Here is a 14,821-nt window from a genome sequence, read left to right on the forward strand (position 1 = left end):
GGTCGGCAAACTCTCAACCTTCTGGCCCATAACCCTGCGTGGCATCGACTGTGACACAAAAGCATGCTGAAGTTGTAAAGTTGATATCCACGTTTATAAACACAGGGTCGCAGTTATTGTTATTTTTGGTCGTAAACATTATTTTGAGTTAATTCGATAAGGGGGGGGGGGTGTTCAATTTGGTTTACAGTACAAAGGGAGGGTCATGTACAGTATATGTCGATCTGCCCCTTAGCCAGTGCATATGAGTGCTGGCAGCGATAGGAGGCTGAAAGTACAGAGCGGAAACAAGGACTTACAGACCGGCAGTTAGCTGAAGAGGGTGAGCAGGAATCGGGGACGATTAGCAAAGCCTCGTGAAAAGGGCTGTGTTTCTGAAAGCCACACATGCACACAAATAGGAAATAATGTGTGGAGAACATAGAAGGGAACACGATGGATCTAGTTTTAGAAGAAAGACAACAGAAAAACATTGCGAGGAAAGAGTTGTTGGCAGGTGACCTCGCGGCGTTGATTTCACATGTGGGGCTTGGCCTACGACAAACTTTCTTCAAACGTTTCTGATGTTTTGAGGGTGTGTCTCCAAAAGGTGCAGTCACTTGAAAGAGTTTCGATCAGTGCTCTATTACCAGCTAACTCTAAGCGCTTCCAAGGGTTAGCATTATAGAACTTTCTCTGCAGAACATGTACTGGATGAAGAAGTCATAATCCTCAAACAGACTCAAATTCCTCCAGAAAGGCTCTTGATCCTGAATCCACTCATTTCCTTCAAACAGCCTTCCAGCTCGGCCCAAAAGAGAAGGGGATCATGGGGAATGGCTGCAGTTCTTGATTGAAATTTGCTACAAATGGACCCCCCCCCCCCCCCACACACACACACAGACCTCACCCCCCCACCCCCCATTCCACTCACTTCTGACACACCCACCTCCGCAGCCATCTCCTCCTGTCTGTCGGTGGAAACCCAGGCCGGGGTCGTCGTCGTCATCGAGATGTTCTCTCTGAGCTCTCATTAAGAGGTAAATTTCTCCAAGGCCAGGGAATCGTGTCAATCATGGCCAGTGTTTTCGCAGAGAGCCCAAAGCCTCTCCTCCCTGTCAGAGGCTGTTATCATGTTCAAAGCCATACCAGAATGCTGTTTGTTCTGCACTTTAGTTTCACCCACACAGCGGATTCAAAGACGTACAGGTCTATTTGAGAGTGTATATTTCATTGCCGGAGAGAGACTGTGTTTGTCTTGCCATGTTTGTCAGCTCGTATTTGAGCTGAGGGCTCCTATTAAAACTAAACACCACTGTATATCAGTTGAATATTGCCTGGCTTCATTGAATCGCATATTGAGCTGTGTTGGAAATAATTTTATTGTAACATACTTTATAAGTGCGAATGAATTTGTGGCATCTCTGTTTACCCTTCATTTCATTTATTCACTCACAGTACAGTACTATTTCTAGATTAAACAATAAAAAATACAAATAACTCCTTCGCAGAGTAAATCTGAAACAGCATATTTTAAGGTATACTATTCGAAATATAAATTATCTCATGCTTCTGTTACTGACCAGGTATCAAACCTAACTATGTCGTCCATGCTAGTCATGACCACATTAGCCCACTGAGCTAAAGGTCTCAGACAAGCTTACTCAAGGAGTTTTGTTTTTAGTAGACACTAATGGCAGGTTTTGGGCTTTGGCAGTTCTGCATATTAGGAAATCCTAGTTGGAGGCTTCTCATATCTCCTGCTTATTCTGCATTTCTGGGAAACCTTGGAGTTTTGGGAAAGTTAATGGAATTTTGCAACCCAAGTGAGGTTGCATTGCGTCCTCTGGTGGGAGGGGAAGTATGGGATTACAGAGCTGATCCAGGTATCTGGTAACTGGAATCTGGTGGTTCTCTGGTTGAGCTCATCTGGAGTGTAGGTTTCCAGATAGAGGTTTCATGGAATATACTGCATTACTATACACTAGATATATTGTACCTTCTATGCTCTTGGGTCAGAAAATGGGACTTAGCTATTTTGTTTAATTTGTAAGCTTTGAGCAGCTCAACATTGATTTCGTCCTATGTATACTGTAGTACATATAGCCCTTTATTGCTGTTTATAGAATGATTTGCACGGTTCCCTCCATTCAAAATATGGCATGTTAATCACAGCTGGCAAATATGTACACACCAAACCAAAGCTGATTAGATGCATTTCGATAGCAATCCTTATTATTATGATAATGAACCCCTTTGGTCATACAATCATTACACAATCTATTTGATTAAAGACCTTTGAATACAGTAGGTTCTCTGTGGTCTTTTCTATCAGCGAGCGTCATTAAATTAAACACATGGCACATCCTCAACACGGTCTCACACATCCACAAGGAAAACAGTGAAGCGCCAAAAGGGCTATTGAAGTCATTAGTAAGTTTGCTGGACAAACTGCTGGATCTAACCATGTGGGCGGCTAGGGAAATAAAAAGGTACTTTGGCTCTTATTGACCCTGCTGCTGGGCCTGCTGCTGTTTGCTCTGCAGCCAGGAAGCACACACAGCATTGTGGGGGATATGTAGCTAAGTGATGCACAAATAGCACGGGCTTGGTATAGCAGATGTTTAGTCTTATTGTTTGTTATTTGGATCCCATTTCATTCGTTGAACACGTCTCGGGCAGTCGTTGGCTCAATTCATGTCTGTTGTAGCAGCAACGCAGCAAATATGCAGCTGTTTGTAAGCAATATGATTGAAGCCAAGCAGTTCAGAACGCTTGGACAAGTACCATTCATCTTTCGCTGCAGGCATGTCAGTTTTTTTAGTAACGTTTCTTGAAATGTTTCCATGTAGACATACAGACAAAGACAGACAGACACTAACCACATTGGTTTTCTCAGATTCACCCCTGCGTGTTAAAAGTTAGTCATCAGACGGCTTGAACACCTGAACTGGACTAACCTCTTGCTCGGATTCTCCACAACTTAGCACACATACTCTCAGTCATGGACACACACACACACACACGCACACACACACACACACACACACACACACACACACACACACACACACACACACACACACACACACACACACACACACACACACACACACACACACACACACACACACACACACACACACACACACACACACATCACAACTGCTGCTACCAGACTCTTATTATACTGCTCAGTTTGCACACTGCCCCCATCCCCACCTTCCTCAATAGACATGCAAATATCGGACGGTAAATTGTGCCTTTTTGCATTATAAATACGCTAAAATATTTATTCTATTCCACCGAGCCATTTACTTTATGTTCATTTTCGTATCTTTTATACTTTTTTTTATTGTTGTTGAATTGTCGAGAAGGAACCTGCAAGTAAGCATTTGATTGGACGATATATGCCATGCGTATTCCACACGTACGACTAACACAACTTGGAGCTCACTGAAGGGAAAAGAACGTACATCCGTGAGAAATGAAGGAACCCCGTTGTAAATAAACCATTAATACAACTCTCGCTTATTAACATATTATTGTAATTCGTCATACCATGTGCAGCCGGTGACATCTTGCCCCAGCATTTATCCCTTGTTGATACATGCCTTGTGATTATTTTTGGACAATTTAAAACAAGTATATTCCCAGCTGTCACTACATTTGCTGAAGAATAAATAGGAACAACATTTTCACATCAAATCAGGTGTAGCAGCAGCTTTATATCTACCGGTATGTTTAGGAGATTCTTCTGAGATTTTAGTCACCGCGTTTTAAATGGACAAACACAATGTACAGCCCTCATATTCTTTTGTGTGTGTGTGGGGGGAAGGGGGGGGGGGGGTTGTTCTACCACCGATGACGTGACAGTGATAGTGGAAGGTATGGCTGGTGCAGGGGATAGGAACTGTTCTGACTCTTCTCCTATTTCCCGTAGGCCCCTTTTTCGCCCACGATGGCGGGCTTGTTGTGGGGGGATTGTGGGGGTGTAGGTCTGCTGTGCAGTCATAGGATGGTAATGGGACAGAGGCCATGAGGGACCTCTGAGTGTGCACTGAAGGAAAACTGACACAAGTGGAACTAGGAGAACAGAGGGAGAGAGAAGGGGTGGGGGGGGGGGGGGAGCATTCATAAGGCCTAGTCCACCAATGAAGTTGTAAAATGGAGACGTACCTCTCCCCTGACAGCTTGATCAAACCCCCCTATGTTGTGATGCTTATGGTGCTGAAATGTGGACCGGGATGATATCCCGAAGGCTTGTTGTTTCATGTCAGAGATTAGATTGAATTGAGGGCTCCTGGTTCATACAAAGATGCCTGTATGGGAGAGTGTTGTACTGCACTCTCTGTCATTGACCAGAGTTTCTGAGCCAGTTACTTTTACTTTGCACTGGTAGATTCCACACAATATTTATCATGGTTGACCATAACCTAAACAAACGACCTGCCACCAGATTCCATTTCGTCAAAAAAAACACATCATCCTAAAATGTCCTTAATTAAAATGATCACAAACGTTTAGCCTTCACAATCATCTAAACTATATTACTCTTTTTTTTATATATTTTTTTTTACTGTCAACCATCCACCAGGGTTTCCACTGCTGCAGTTAATTGGTCCACCAATTGCACAGATTTCTGCATAGTGGGCATCTGTGATTATCTTGCCCTGGCAGCAGGCAATAAAAAGATATACTGCACGAGGGAAAGGAAAGGGGGATACCTAGTCAGTTGTCCAGCGGAACGTATTCAACTGAAATGTGTCGGCAGGGAGATTACTGTTCATTTGACTTGAGCTAATGTATGGAGCAAAAACAGCTCACACCTTTTAACCTTGTAAGACGCGTGGAGACCTTGAAAAAAAAAAAATGTTTGATTTGTTCATGAAATGATCAATTATAAGCTGATGTGAGAGACACAGTTGAAGCTGCCATTGGTTCCAGATGGAATCCACGGTATTGTTCACCAGAGGTGTTTATTAAAGGGTGGTGACAGCTTGGCAAAACCAGGGGGTTTGTTGTGAATTAGACGTCCCTCATTTATGTGAGAAAGTGTTGGAGAACGTGAGACAGTGTTTTCCCTCCAGTTGATCTTGTATCTGAAGACGCTAACTTCTATCAGGCTGTGTAGAGGAAGACATCATTGAAAAGAAACACGTGTCATTCATTGTGGCAAGGCCAGCCAATGCAATGTGACACTGACATGGCGATTTGAAAAACAGATAGATTCCTCCTTCATCAGTTGCAATGAGTGCTTTAACAACCACTTAAGGGTGTGAGAAAAATGCCCTGGTCTTAATATAATAAAACGTCATTAAAAAAATCATGAATATAAAAGCTGTAGATAAAGAGAAGAAATGCAAAAATGGTATTTGTTGCTGATCTATACTGAGCAAAAATATAACCGTAACATGTAACAATTCCAACGAGTTTACGTTCATTTGAGGAAATTTGTCAATTTAAATTAATTCAGTATGCCATAATCTATGCATTTCACATGACTGGGAATACAGATATGCATATATTGGTCGCAGATACCTTCGAAAAATTGGGCCTCACAGTGGGCCTCAGGACCTTGTCACGGTATTTCTGTGCATTAAATTTGCCTTCGATAAAATGCAATTGTGTTCGTTGTCCGTAGCTTATTCCTGCCCATACCATAACCTCAGCGCTACCAAGGGGCACTCTGTTCACAACGTTGACGTCAGAAAACCGCTCTCCCACAACGCCATACGTTGGACGTACTGCCAAATTCTCTAAAACGATGTTGGAGGCGGCTAATGGTAGTGAAATGAACATTACATTCTCTGGCAACAGCTCTGGTGGACATTCCTGGGGTCAGCATACCAATTGCACGCTCCCTCAAAACTTGAGGCATCTGTGGCATTGTGTGTGACAAAACTGCACATTTTAGAGTGGTCTTTTATTGTCCCCATGCACAAGGTGCACCTGTGTAATGATCAGGCTGTTTAATCAGCTTCTTGATATGCCACACCTGTCAGGTGAATGGATATTTTATTTCAGCTCATGGGACCAACGCTTTACTTGCGTTTATATTTTTTCTTCAGTGTATATTCTTTGCATGTTTAGATACGCAGACAGAAAAATGTCATCTCAAAACAAACCCTTCAATATGTCAGCAAAGTGTCTGGAGAGAGTAGGGCTATACCTCCACAATATCTTTGGAATGTCCTCTAATTCCATTTTTACATGCCTGTCTGGTGTGTGAGGGAAGGGGTTAACGGTCCCTCTTAAAATCAGACACTTTCCACTGAAATCCACTGAAAGCATCTGCCTGTGGGGTAAAGACACTGACAGCCATACGTCTTTTTTTTTTTTGCATGGTGCAGGCCCCTGTATTTAAAAGAGTACGGCAGTCAAAAGCCCATAAAAGTGAGTGACTCCACGGCAGCATCTACCACTGCGTGTAGGGAGGAGATTCAACGTGAAAAAGGGGAGATAATGGGCTCACTCGCTAAGGGGCAACCGACTAGACACAGGCTCATTTTTCACATCATGTCATCTGTAAGGTTTGAATAAAAGCAATGGCCTCAATGAGCCTGGATCTCTCCCAGCCATTCTGGCTTTTGCCTCCTCGCGTTTATTTGTGTTGACTTGTACAGTCGGAGGAGACGACGGTCTGGGGGCCTGTGGATCAGTCAAAGTGATGATCCTCGGTGTTCTCCACTGGCGCTGACAGGTCCCCCTTTCCTCTGGCTGGCATGTGAGGCCAGGACAGCACAGCTGCGTCATATCAAATGGCGTCATCTGACAGAATAAAGGATCTGGTGCTGGGGACATCACAAACTCTGTCTGGTGTAATTTTCGGACAGAGACACAACGGGGAAATGAAGGGGTTTCTACAGTTTCATGTAGTAAAAATGATTGTCAGTCAAAGCTAAGTGGCTGTTTTAAGATAAATCGGAGTGGATTACATTGCCATGTTTTCACCAATGGACTTTAGAATGCTAATGTGGGCAGATGCTGATTGCTGTTGGATGTGTTCATTTCCTCAGCATTAAGAGTCTTCTGACGCAACATGTCTAAATATCAGTTTTGAAAAGGTTAGTGTATAATTAACGCTTAGCTACAATGCCGCTATCTAGGCCATGTCGCCAGTGGTACAACTGAATGACGTTAGATGCTTAACAGTTCAGCTATACTATATAATGTGCACCATAGTGTCATACTTTTCTGCAGTAGTAGTCCCAGACCAGTGTTATGGTACTCCCTACAGTAGTCTTTTTTAACACTAGGATGCTGAAGTCATTTGAGCCCCATTTTAGATACAGATGGTTTGACTTCAGTGTATTTCTTTGTCATCCCCCTACCCCCCAAAAATGTATTTTTAACGTTTTGCATTTTATCCATTTACACAAAAGGCTTAAACCAACAGTGTTAGATGTTATGTCACTAATGACCAGAAAACATAGTAGCAGGCCTCAGTTCACATGTCCACGGGGTGTTGATGGATTGCTTTAATCAGTCCACCATTCTTATTACAGTTTTTTACGATTGCTTACACACTAAAATTGAACTTTTCCCACAATTAGCAAAACCTTACACTCAAGGAGCAAAACACAAGGCTAGATTTGCACAACTGTAAGCACATTGTCAGCTTCACACTATTTGCAAAACGTTACACACAGTGATTTGCCAAACACTCAACACACTTGTATACATCAGACACAGAAGTATATCATGATGTCACTTCCTTGCAATTCCAAAGCACTGACTGTCAAATTAAAACACCTATGAGCCAATCTGTTGAACACAGTCATCGGGTGCACAAACACATGATTGCTAAATTGTAGACACACCAATCAGGTTTAAGCACTATAACAATGCAGCAGGTAGGTTAACCTGCCTTCAACCAAAATGGAAGGAGTCAGAAGAAGAGGGAGGGTGAGAGGAGGAGTACACAGAGGAGGAGAAGGAGGTAGAGGAAGAGGCAGAGGCCGAGCCAGAGGCCGAGGAAGACCTGAAGCAGGAGGAGAACGTGCACAAAGAAGAAGAGGACCAAACTTATCAAATGACATTCGTGCAACACTAGTGGACCACGTTGTGAACCACGGATTGACGCTGAGGGAGGCTGGACTGAGAGTTCAGTCAAATCTTAGCAGATATACAGTGGCATCTGTCATAAGGACTTTTCGACAGGAAAACAGGTTAAAGATCTGTGTACAGTTACAGTAATCAGCTGCTTATTGTCTGCACCATATCAGCACTTCTGATACCCCTTCCTGTGACATTGTACAGTAAGTTACATGGATTATTCTCTACATAGGATTGAGGGTCGGGAACGACAAGGAGGAAGGGGGCCCATATTCACGCAAGAACACGAGAGAGAGATAATACAGTTTTTTTGGATTGCTTACACACTAAAATTAAAAGTAGTACACTATTAGCAAAACCTTACACTCAAGAAGCAAAACATCAGCCCATATTTGCACAACTATAAGCACATTGTCAACCTCACACTTGTTGCAAAACTCTACACACAGTGATTTGCAAAACACTAAACACACTTAACATACATTACACACAAAAATCTATCATGAAGTCACATCCTTGCAATACCAAAGCACTGACTGTCAGATTACCACACCCTCCAACCTATTGGTTCAACACAGTCATCAGGTGTGCAAACACTCGTTTGCTTAATTGTAGACATACCAATCAGGTGTATTAGCACTATAAAAAGCAGCAGGTGAGTTCATCGGCCTTCAAGCACAATGGAAAGAGTCAGAGAAAGAGGAGGACGAGGAGGACGAGGAGAACGAGGAGAATGAGGAGGACGAGAAGGACGAGGAGGACGAGAAGGACGAGGAGAACGAGGAGGACGAGGAGAATGAGGAGGACGAGGAGGAGGAAGAGGAAGACAAGAAGGTGCTCAAAGAGGACCGAATCTGACAAATGAGATCCGCGCAACACTGGTTGACCACGTTGTCAACCACGGCCTGACGCTGAGGGAGGCTGGACTGCGAGTACAGCCAAATCTAAGCCGATATACAGTGGCAAGTGTGATGAGAACATTTAGACTGGAAAATAGGTATTGTAAAAATATCATCATATCAAAAACATCTCCACGGTTTCAGTAACTGCTTACAGTACTGTATTCTATGCACTATCAGCACTTCTGTTACCTTTTCCTGAGAAATTACTGTACTATTGTATACTGTTTTTTTTCTACATAGGATTGAGGGTCAGGACGACAAGGGGGAAGGCCTCCTATGTTCACAGAACAGCAAGAGAGGGAGATGGTAAACATGGTTTTGACCAACAATGCTATAACACTCAAGCAGCTCCAAGCTAACATTGTCAATAACCACGCCATTTTCAACGATATCCATCAGGTCTCAACATCAACACTGGCACGCATCCTAAAATAAAAACATATTCAAATTAAGCAAATTTATCGAGTGCCTTTCGAGCGCAATTCCGAAAGGGTGAAACGACTGCGGCATGATTATGCAGAGGTATGTATTCACTTTAGCAGTGTGATCTTGCATACTGTCTCATAATCTTTTACTGTACTGTAATATGTATACTAGATCTACACTGAACGACACAATTTTGCCTGACACTGTTTTTCAGAGCGTTTTACGAATGGATGGAGAGGAGATCCAGCATGAGTTCATTTACGTAGATGAGGCTGGGTTCAACCTGACGAGAACACGAAGGAGGGGAAGAAACATCATTGGCCACAGGGCTATAGTCAATGTCCCAGGGCAACGTGGGGGTAATATAACACTCTGTGCAGCCATTACACAGAATGGGGTCCTGCACCGCCATGCCCATATGGGCCCTTACAACACAGCACTCATACTTACATTCTTGGACCAATTGCACAACATAACAGTAGCAAATCAAATCGGTCATATGCAATACATTGTTGTCTGGGACAATGTGTCTTTCCACCGCTCTGCTCTGGTTCAGATCTGGTTTCAGCAACATCCACATTTCACCGTCCTATATCTTCCACCATACTCTCCATTCCTCAACCCTATAGAAGAGTTTTTCTCGGGATGGCGGTGGAAGGTATATGATCTCCGTCTCCAGGCTGAGGTACCCCTCATCCAAGCCATGGAGGAGGCCTGTGACCAGATGGAGGTAGCAGCAATGCAAGGATGGATTTGTCATTCAAGACGTTTCTTTCCAAGGTGTCTTGCTAATGACAACATTGCCTGCGATGTTGATGAAATTCTCTGGCCAGATCCAGCTAGGCGAAGAGACAATGTCTAGTTATTTAAAAAAAAAAAATTGGATCTTACAATACGTAAAGTGACGTTTGGTTACAGTATTATGAATCTCCATCGTTAACATTTTGGGCGTGTTGAGAAATAAATGAGTTTCTTCAGTCTGCAACATTGGTCTTGTGTAGTGTTTGGTGAATTTACATTATATTTGTACTTTGTTGATAGTAGCCTACTCTAATCATAGGGAAGTAGAAGTGCTAAAAGTGTTTTAGGTTTATCACAGCAGAGTGTAACTCGTGCAAACAGAGCATAGTAATGTGAAACGTGTGTGTTTCATATGGTAACAAAGTGTGTTTTTAAAAAAGAAGTGTATAGTTTTTACAAGAGTGTTTCATTTTGCAAAGGATCTGTAGTGTTTTGCTAATTGGGTGTGTGGTTGTGCTAATTGTGTGTAGTGTTTTGAAAACACGGGCCCTGTTTTGAAAATCGTGCTTAAGCAATCAAAAAAAACTGTAAACATGGTTTTGGCCAATAATGCTAATCAGGCTCAGAGAACTACAAGCCAACATTGTCGGTGACCATGCCATTTTCAATAATGTCCATCAGGTCTCTCAGTCAACACTGGCACGCATCCTGAAAAGACATCAGGTTCAAATGAAACAACTTTATCGAGTGCCTTTTGAGCGGAGTTCAGAGGGTCAAACGGCTGCGGCATGAGTATGTGGAGGTTTGTATTGTTCACTTTAGCACTGTGATGTTGCATACTGCACACATGGCTTTTTCACATCGACTGTACACTAGACCTATCCTGAACTACACAATCTTGTCTTTCACTGTATGTCAGGGACTTTTGCAGATGGATGCTGAGGAAATCCTGCATGCATTCATATATATTGATGAGGCAGGGTTCAACCTCACAAAAGCAAGAAGGAGAGGCAGAAATATCATTGGCCACAGGGCTATAATCAATGTCCCAGGGCAACGTGGGGTAACATCACCCTTTGCGCTGCCATTTCACAGCATGGGGTTGTCCTCCGTCATGCCAAAACGGGCCCTTACAACACACCTCACATCCTCGCATTTTTGGACCGATTGCACCACATCGTCACAGCAGGTAATGAAATGCACCAGATGCAATACACGGTCATCTGGGACAATGTGTCATTCCACCGTTCTGCTTTGGTCCAGAACTGGTTTCAACACCATCCACAGTTGACAGTAGTATACCTTCCACCATACTCTCCGTTTCTAAACCCTATCGAATAGTTTTTCTCTGCATGGCGGTGGAAGGTTTACGATCTCCAGCCACAGGCTCAGGTACCCCTCATTCAGGCCATGGAGGACGCCTGTGACCAAGACGGTTCTTCCCGGGTTGTCTTGCTAATGACGATATTGCTTGTGATGTTGATGAAATTCTCTGGCCAGATCCAGCTAGGTGAAGATATAATGTAAAGTATGTTTACTGTAGTATTTTCTGTACAATATTGTCAGTTTTTTTTCTGATTCTTTTTTTCTGTTTGTTGTTGTTATGTACTGTAATTGTAACCTGTACTGGATACAGTATTTTACGTTTGTCTGTTTGCTGAGCTACCAGTGTTATACACACTACTGTAGTAGCATGAAAACTGGGACATGTTCTGTTGTGATTCTCCATGTTGACATGTTGACTGATTTGGGTATATGGAGAGAAATAAATTATATTTTCCTCAGTCTGCAGCATTGGTCTTGTGTAGTGTTTGTATAGTTGAACTTTCTCTGTGTACTTCCTTTATAGTACTCTAATCACTGGCAATTAGACTTGCTAAAAGTGTTTTAGGTTAGCAACAGCAGTGTGTAACTGGTTCAAAACGATTGAAGTCATTTCAAATGTGTGTGTTTCTTTTGGTAACAAAATATTATTTTTATGAAGTCGTGTATAGTTTTGACAAAAGTGTTCCATTTTGCAAATGATCTGAAGTGTTGTGCTACTTTGTGCTAATTGTGTGGAGTGTTTTGACAAACCGGGCCCTGTTTTCAAAATTGTGCTTAAACAATTGAAATAAACTGTAATTGAATACACCTAATTTAATATTTTGAATAGCAAAATCTCTCAAATCAGATCGCCTTTTTGACGTTGCGTTAAGAACAGGAATTATGTTTTTTGTTATTTATGTTTATTTTTCCTCAACAGCACAATGCGATATCATAATCATACTGTAAGTGGAAAATGGGGGGGGGGGGGGGGGACCTTGACATAGATAGAAAACCTAAAATTATATAACACACATTTTTATGCTTTGTCAATTATTTTCTAAATAAGGACTTTTTTGTGTCAGCCCTTATAAAAAGAGGGAAGAGAAAACAAGTGATTTCCTTATTAGGTTCAGGGGTCAACGGCCTTCTCCTGGGGCCGGCAGCTTCAAGAGCCCAGAAGATTAAGACATATATTGGATTCATGATGGAGGGCACAAAGTTCATTTTCAAAAGAAAACAGAATATTATTCATATTCCTTTTAAAATTCAGATTGCCAGCTGACCTGTGACTTGGCAGCAGTGTATTACATTTTCAATGAGCTGCCTCTCTGCCACTGGTAGCCAACACACTTCCTGCTTTTCTTATCCTTCCCCTCTTTGTCTTGCTAATGGCATTACGTGATTAATCACACGTTAGTTCACGTCACAACATCTAATAATGTGAAGGAACTGTGTATCGTCTTCATTTTTTTTTTCTCCATTATTTTATCATCACTTTTGACTTAACATGGTGGTTTTTCCAATTTTAAATAATTTGAGATGAGACAGCCCACAAGCAAATATTTGATCAAGATTGATATAATACTGTGGTTGAGAAAAACAAAAAAAATTGTCCCAGAGCTAGAGTAGAATATCTCCCGATGTTGTCATAGGTAGACACATAGGTATACACAGTATGCACAGGACGGCTGATTTTCATATATATTAAAATCGCCACATACGGCATATGAAATTGTGCAAACTGCTAAGGCATGGGCTTACATCTACAACTTCTGCTCCTCTTTGATTCCCGTTCCCTTCTAGGTTCTGTGACCCTCAAATAAGACGGCCAATAATCTTATTCACACACTGATTCCACCCAAGACCCTCAGGTACCCTGCATAAAACCAGAGGAATGATATTGACATTGTTCAGCCGCAGCAAAAGTTGCATGTTACACACAAAAATAGGAAGAAAAGTTGATGGTTCCCTCTAAAGCTATGCACGCGTACAGCTGCCACAAGAGAATACATATATGTAGTTAAACCTCTTCCAATACATTGACAATCTTGGTACCGTACACGCATCACAATCTCATATTATTTACAAAGAATGTCAGTCACATATAACAATCTATCCTTCTTATATTGTAGGCCATAATATTGGAAAGAAAGACATGACAAAACCTTGGTATGCATAATCAGTCACTTCTATCCCCATCCTCACCAGGGTTGGAGGCTGCCTGCACCACACAGTGTAATAAAGCCACAACGTGTGCAAGGTGAGCTCATTCCCCTGGCCTCCCCCTCTGTACCAGGCAGAGCCTCATCACTCCACACAAAATACCCCCAGCCTTAATTGGTCTGTGCTCCTCCAACATGTTTGTAATGAAAAAAAGCAGCACATAATTCTTAGTTTGTTGGCTGGCAGAGCCCAATTTACAAAAGTGGAGGTTCGTGATAAGCAGAGACAGTAGGTCTGTGGAGTGCTCGGGCGCAATGAATCACCCTCTGCCAGGGTTGAGCAGAATATAATTGAGTCCAACATCTCTGAGCACTTTCACCATAATTAATGATAATCTGTAACAGAGGAATCTCAGATTCCAGTTCACAGAGCTGTTTAATTAGGCCCAGTAATGAAAGCACAGGCACTACAAGAATATGGCCGGGCTCATGATTAATGATTTGTGCTAGTGAACACAAAAGTGCTGCACCGTTAACTCAGACGGAGGCTGCTGCATCAAACTGGCATTTGCAAAACACCCAAAATTCACCCGGGCTGTTTTTTCTCCTTCTATATCAAAACACAACAAATAATATATTTGTGTCTTATCAATCTGCGACGAGTATTATTATTTCCCCTCTCAGTTTTTGATCGCTCGTTTTGCGACTGACTAATGTTGGCAGAAGCAGATATTTTAATACGGAGACATGGTCTGAATTAATTGACTTACATATGACGTTTTTTTCACATGGCAATGAAACAGATATTGCGGTCTCTCTGTGTATGTTAAGGCAATAGCATTGATCAAATCCCACTATTCTGCTTTAGTGCAGTGCACAGGGCTGTGGCACCTTAACTAAATGACAATTAGCATAATAATATGACTGGAGGTGCTTTCAGATTGGTTATTCCAGTAATAATGGTGTTATAGTTGTGATCTCTTCCCTGTGTCAACTGGTATGATAACATGTGAGATATGATAACATGGGAGGTATGATAACATGGTAGGTATGATAACATGGGAGATGATAACATGGGAGGTATGATAACATGGGAGATGATAACATGGGAGGTATGATAACATGGGAGGTATGATAACATGGGAGGTATGATAGGAACCTTGATTAGATGAGATAAAATTTCGATATTGCAATTGCTCCAGTGGAAATGGTGAAATACCAGAGAAGCTTTTCTGCTAGTTGAGT

Source organism: Oncorhynchus kisutch, linkage group LG2 (genome assembly GCF_002021735.2).
Source record: "Oncorhynchus kisutch isolate 150728-3 linkage group LG2, Okis_V2, whole genome shotgun sequence".
Taxonomy (NCBI): Eukaryota; Metazoa; Chordata; class Actinopteri; order Salmoniformes; family Salmonidae; genus Oncorhynchus; species Oncorhynchus kisutch.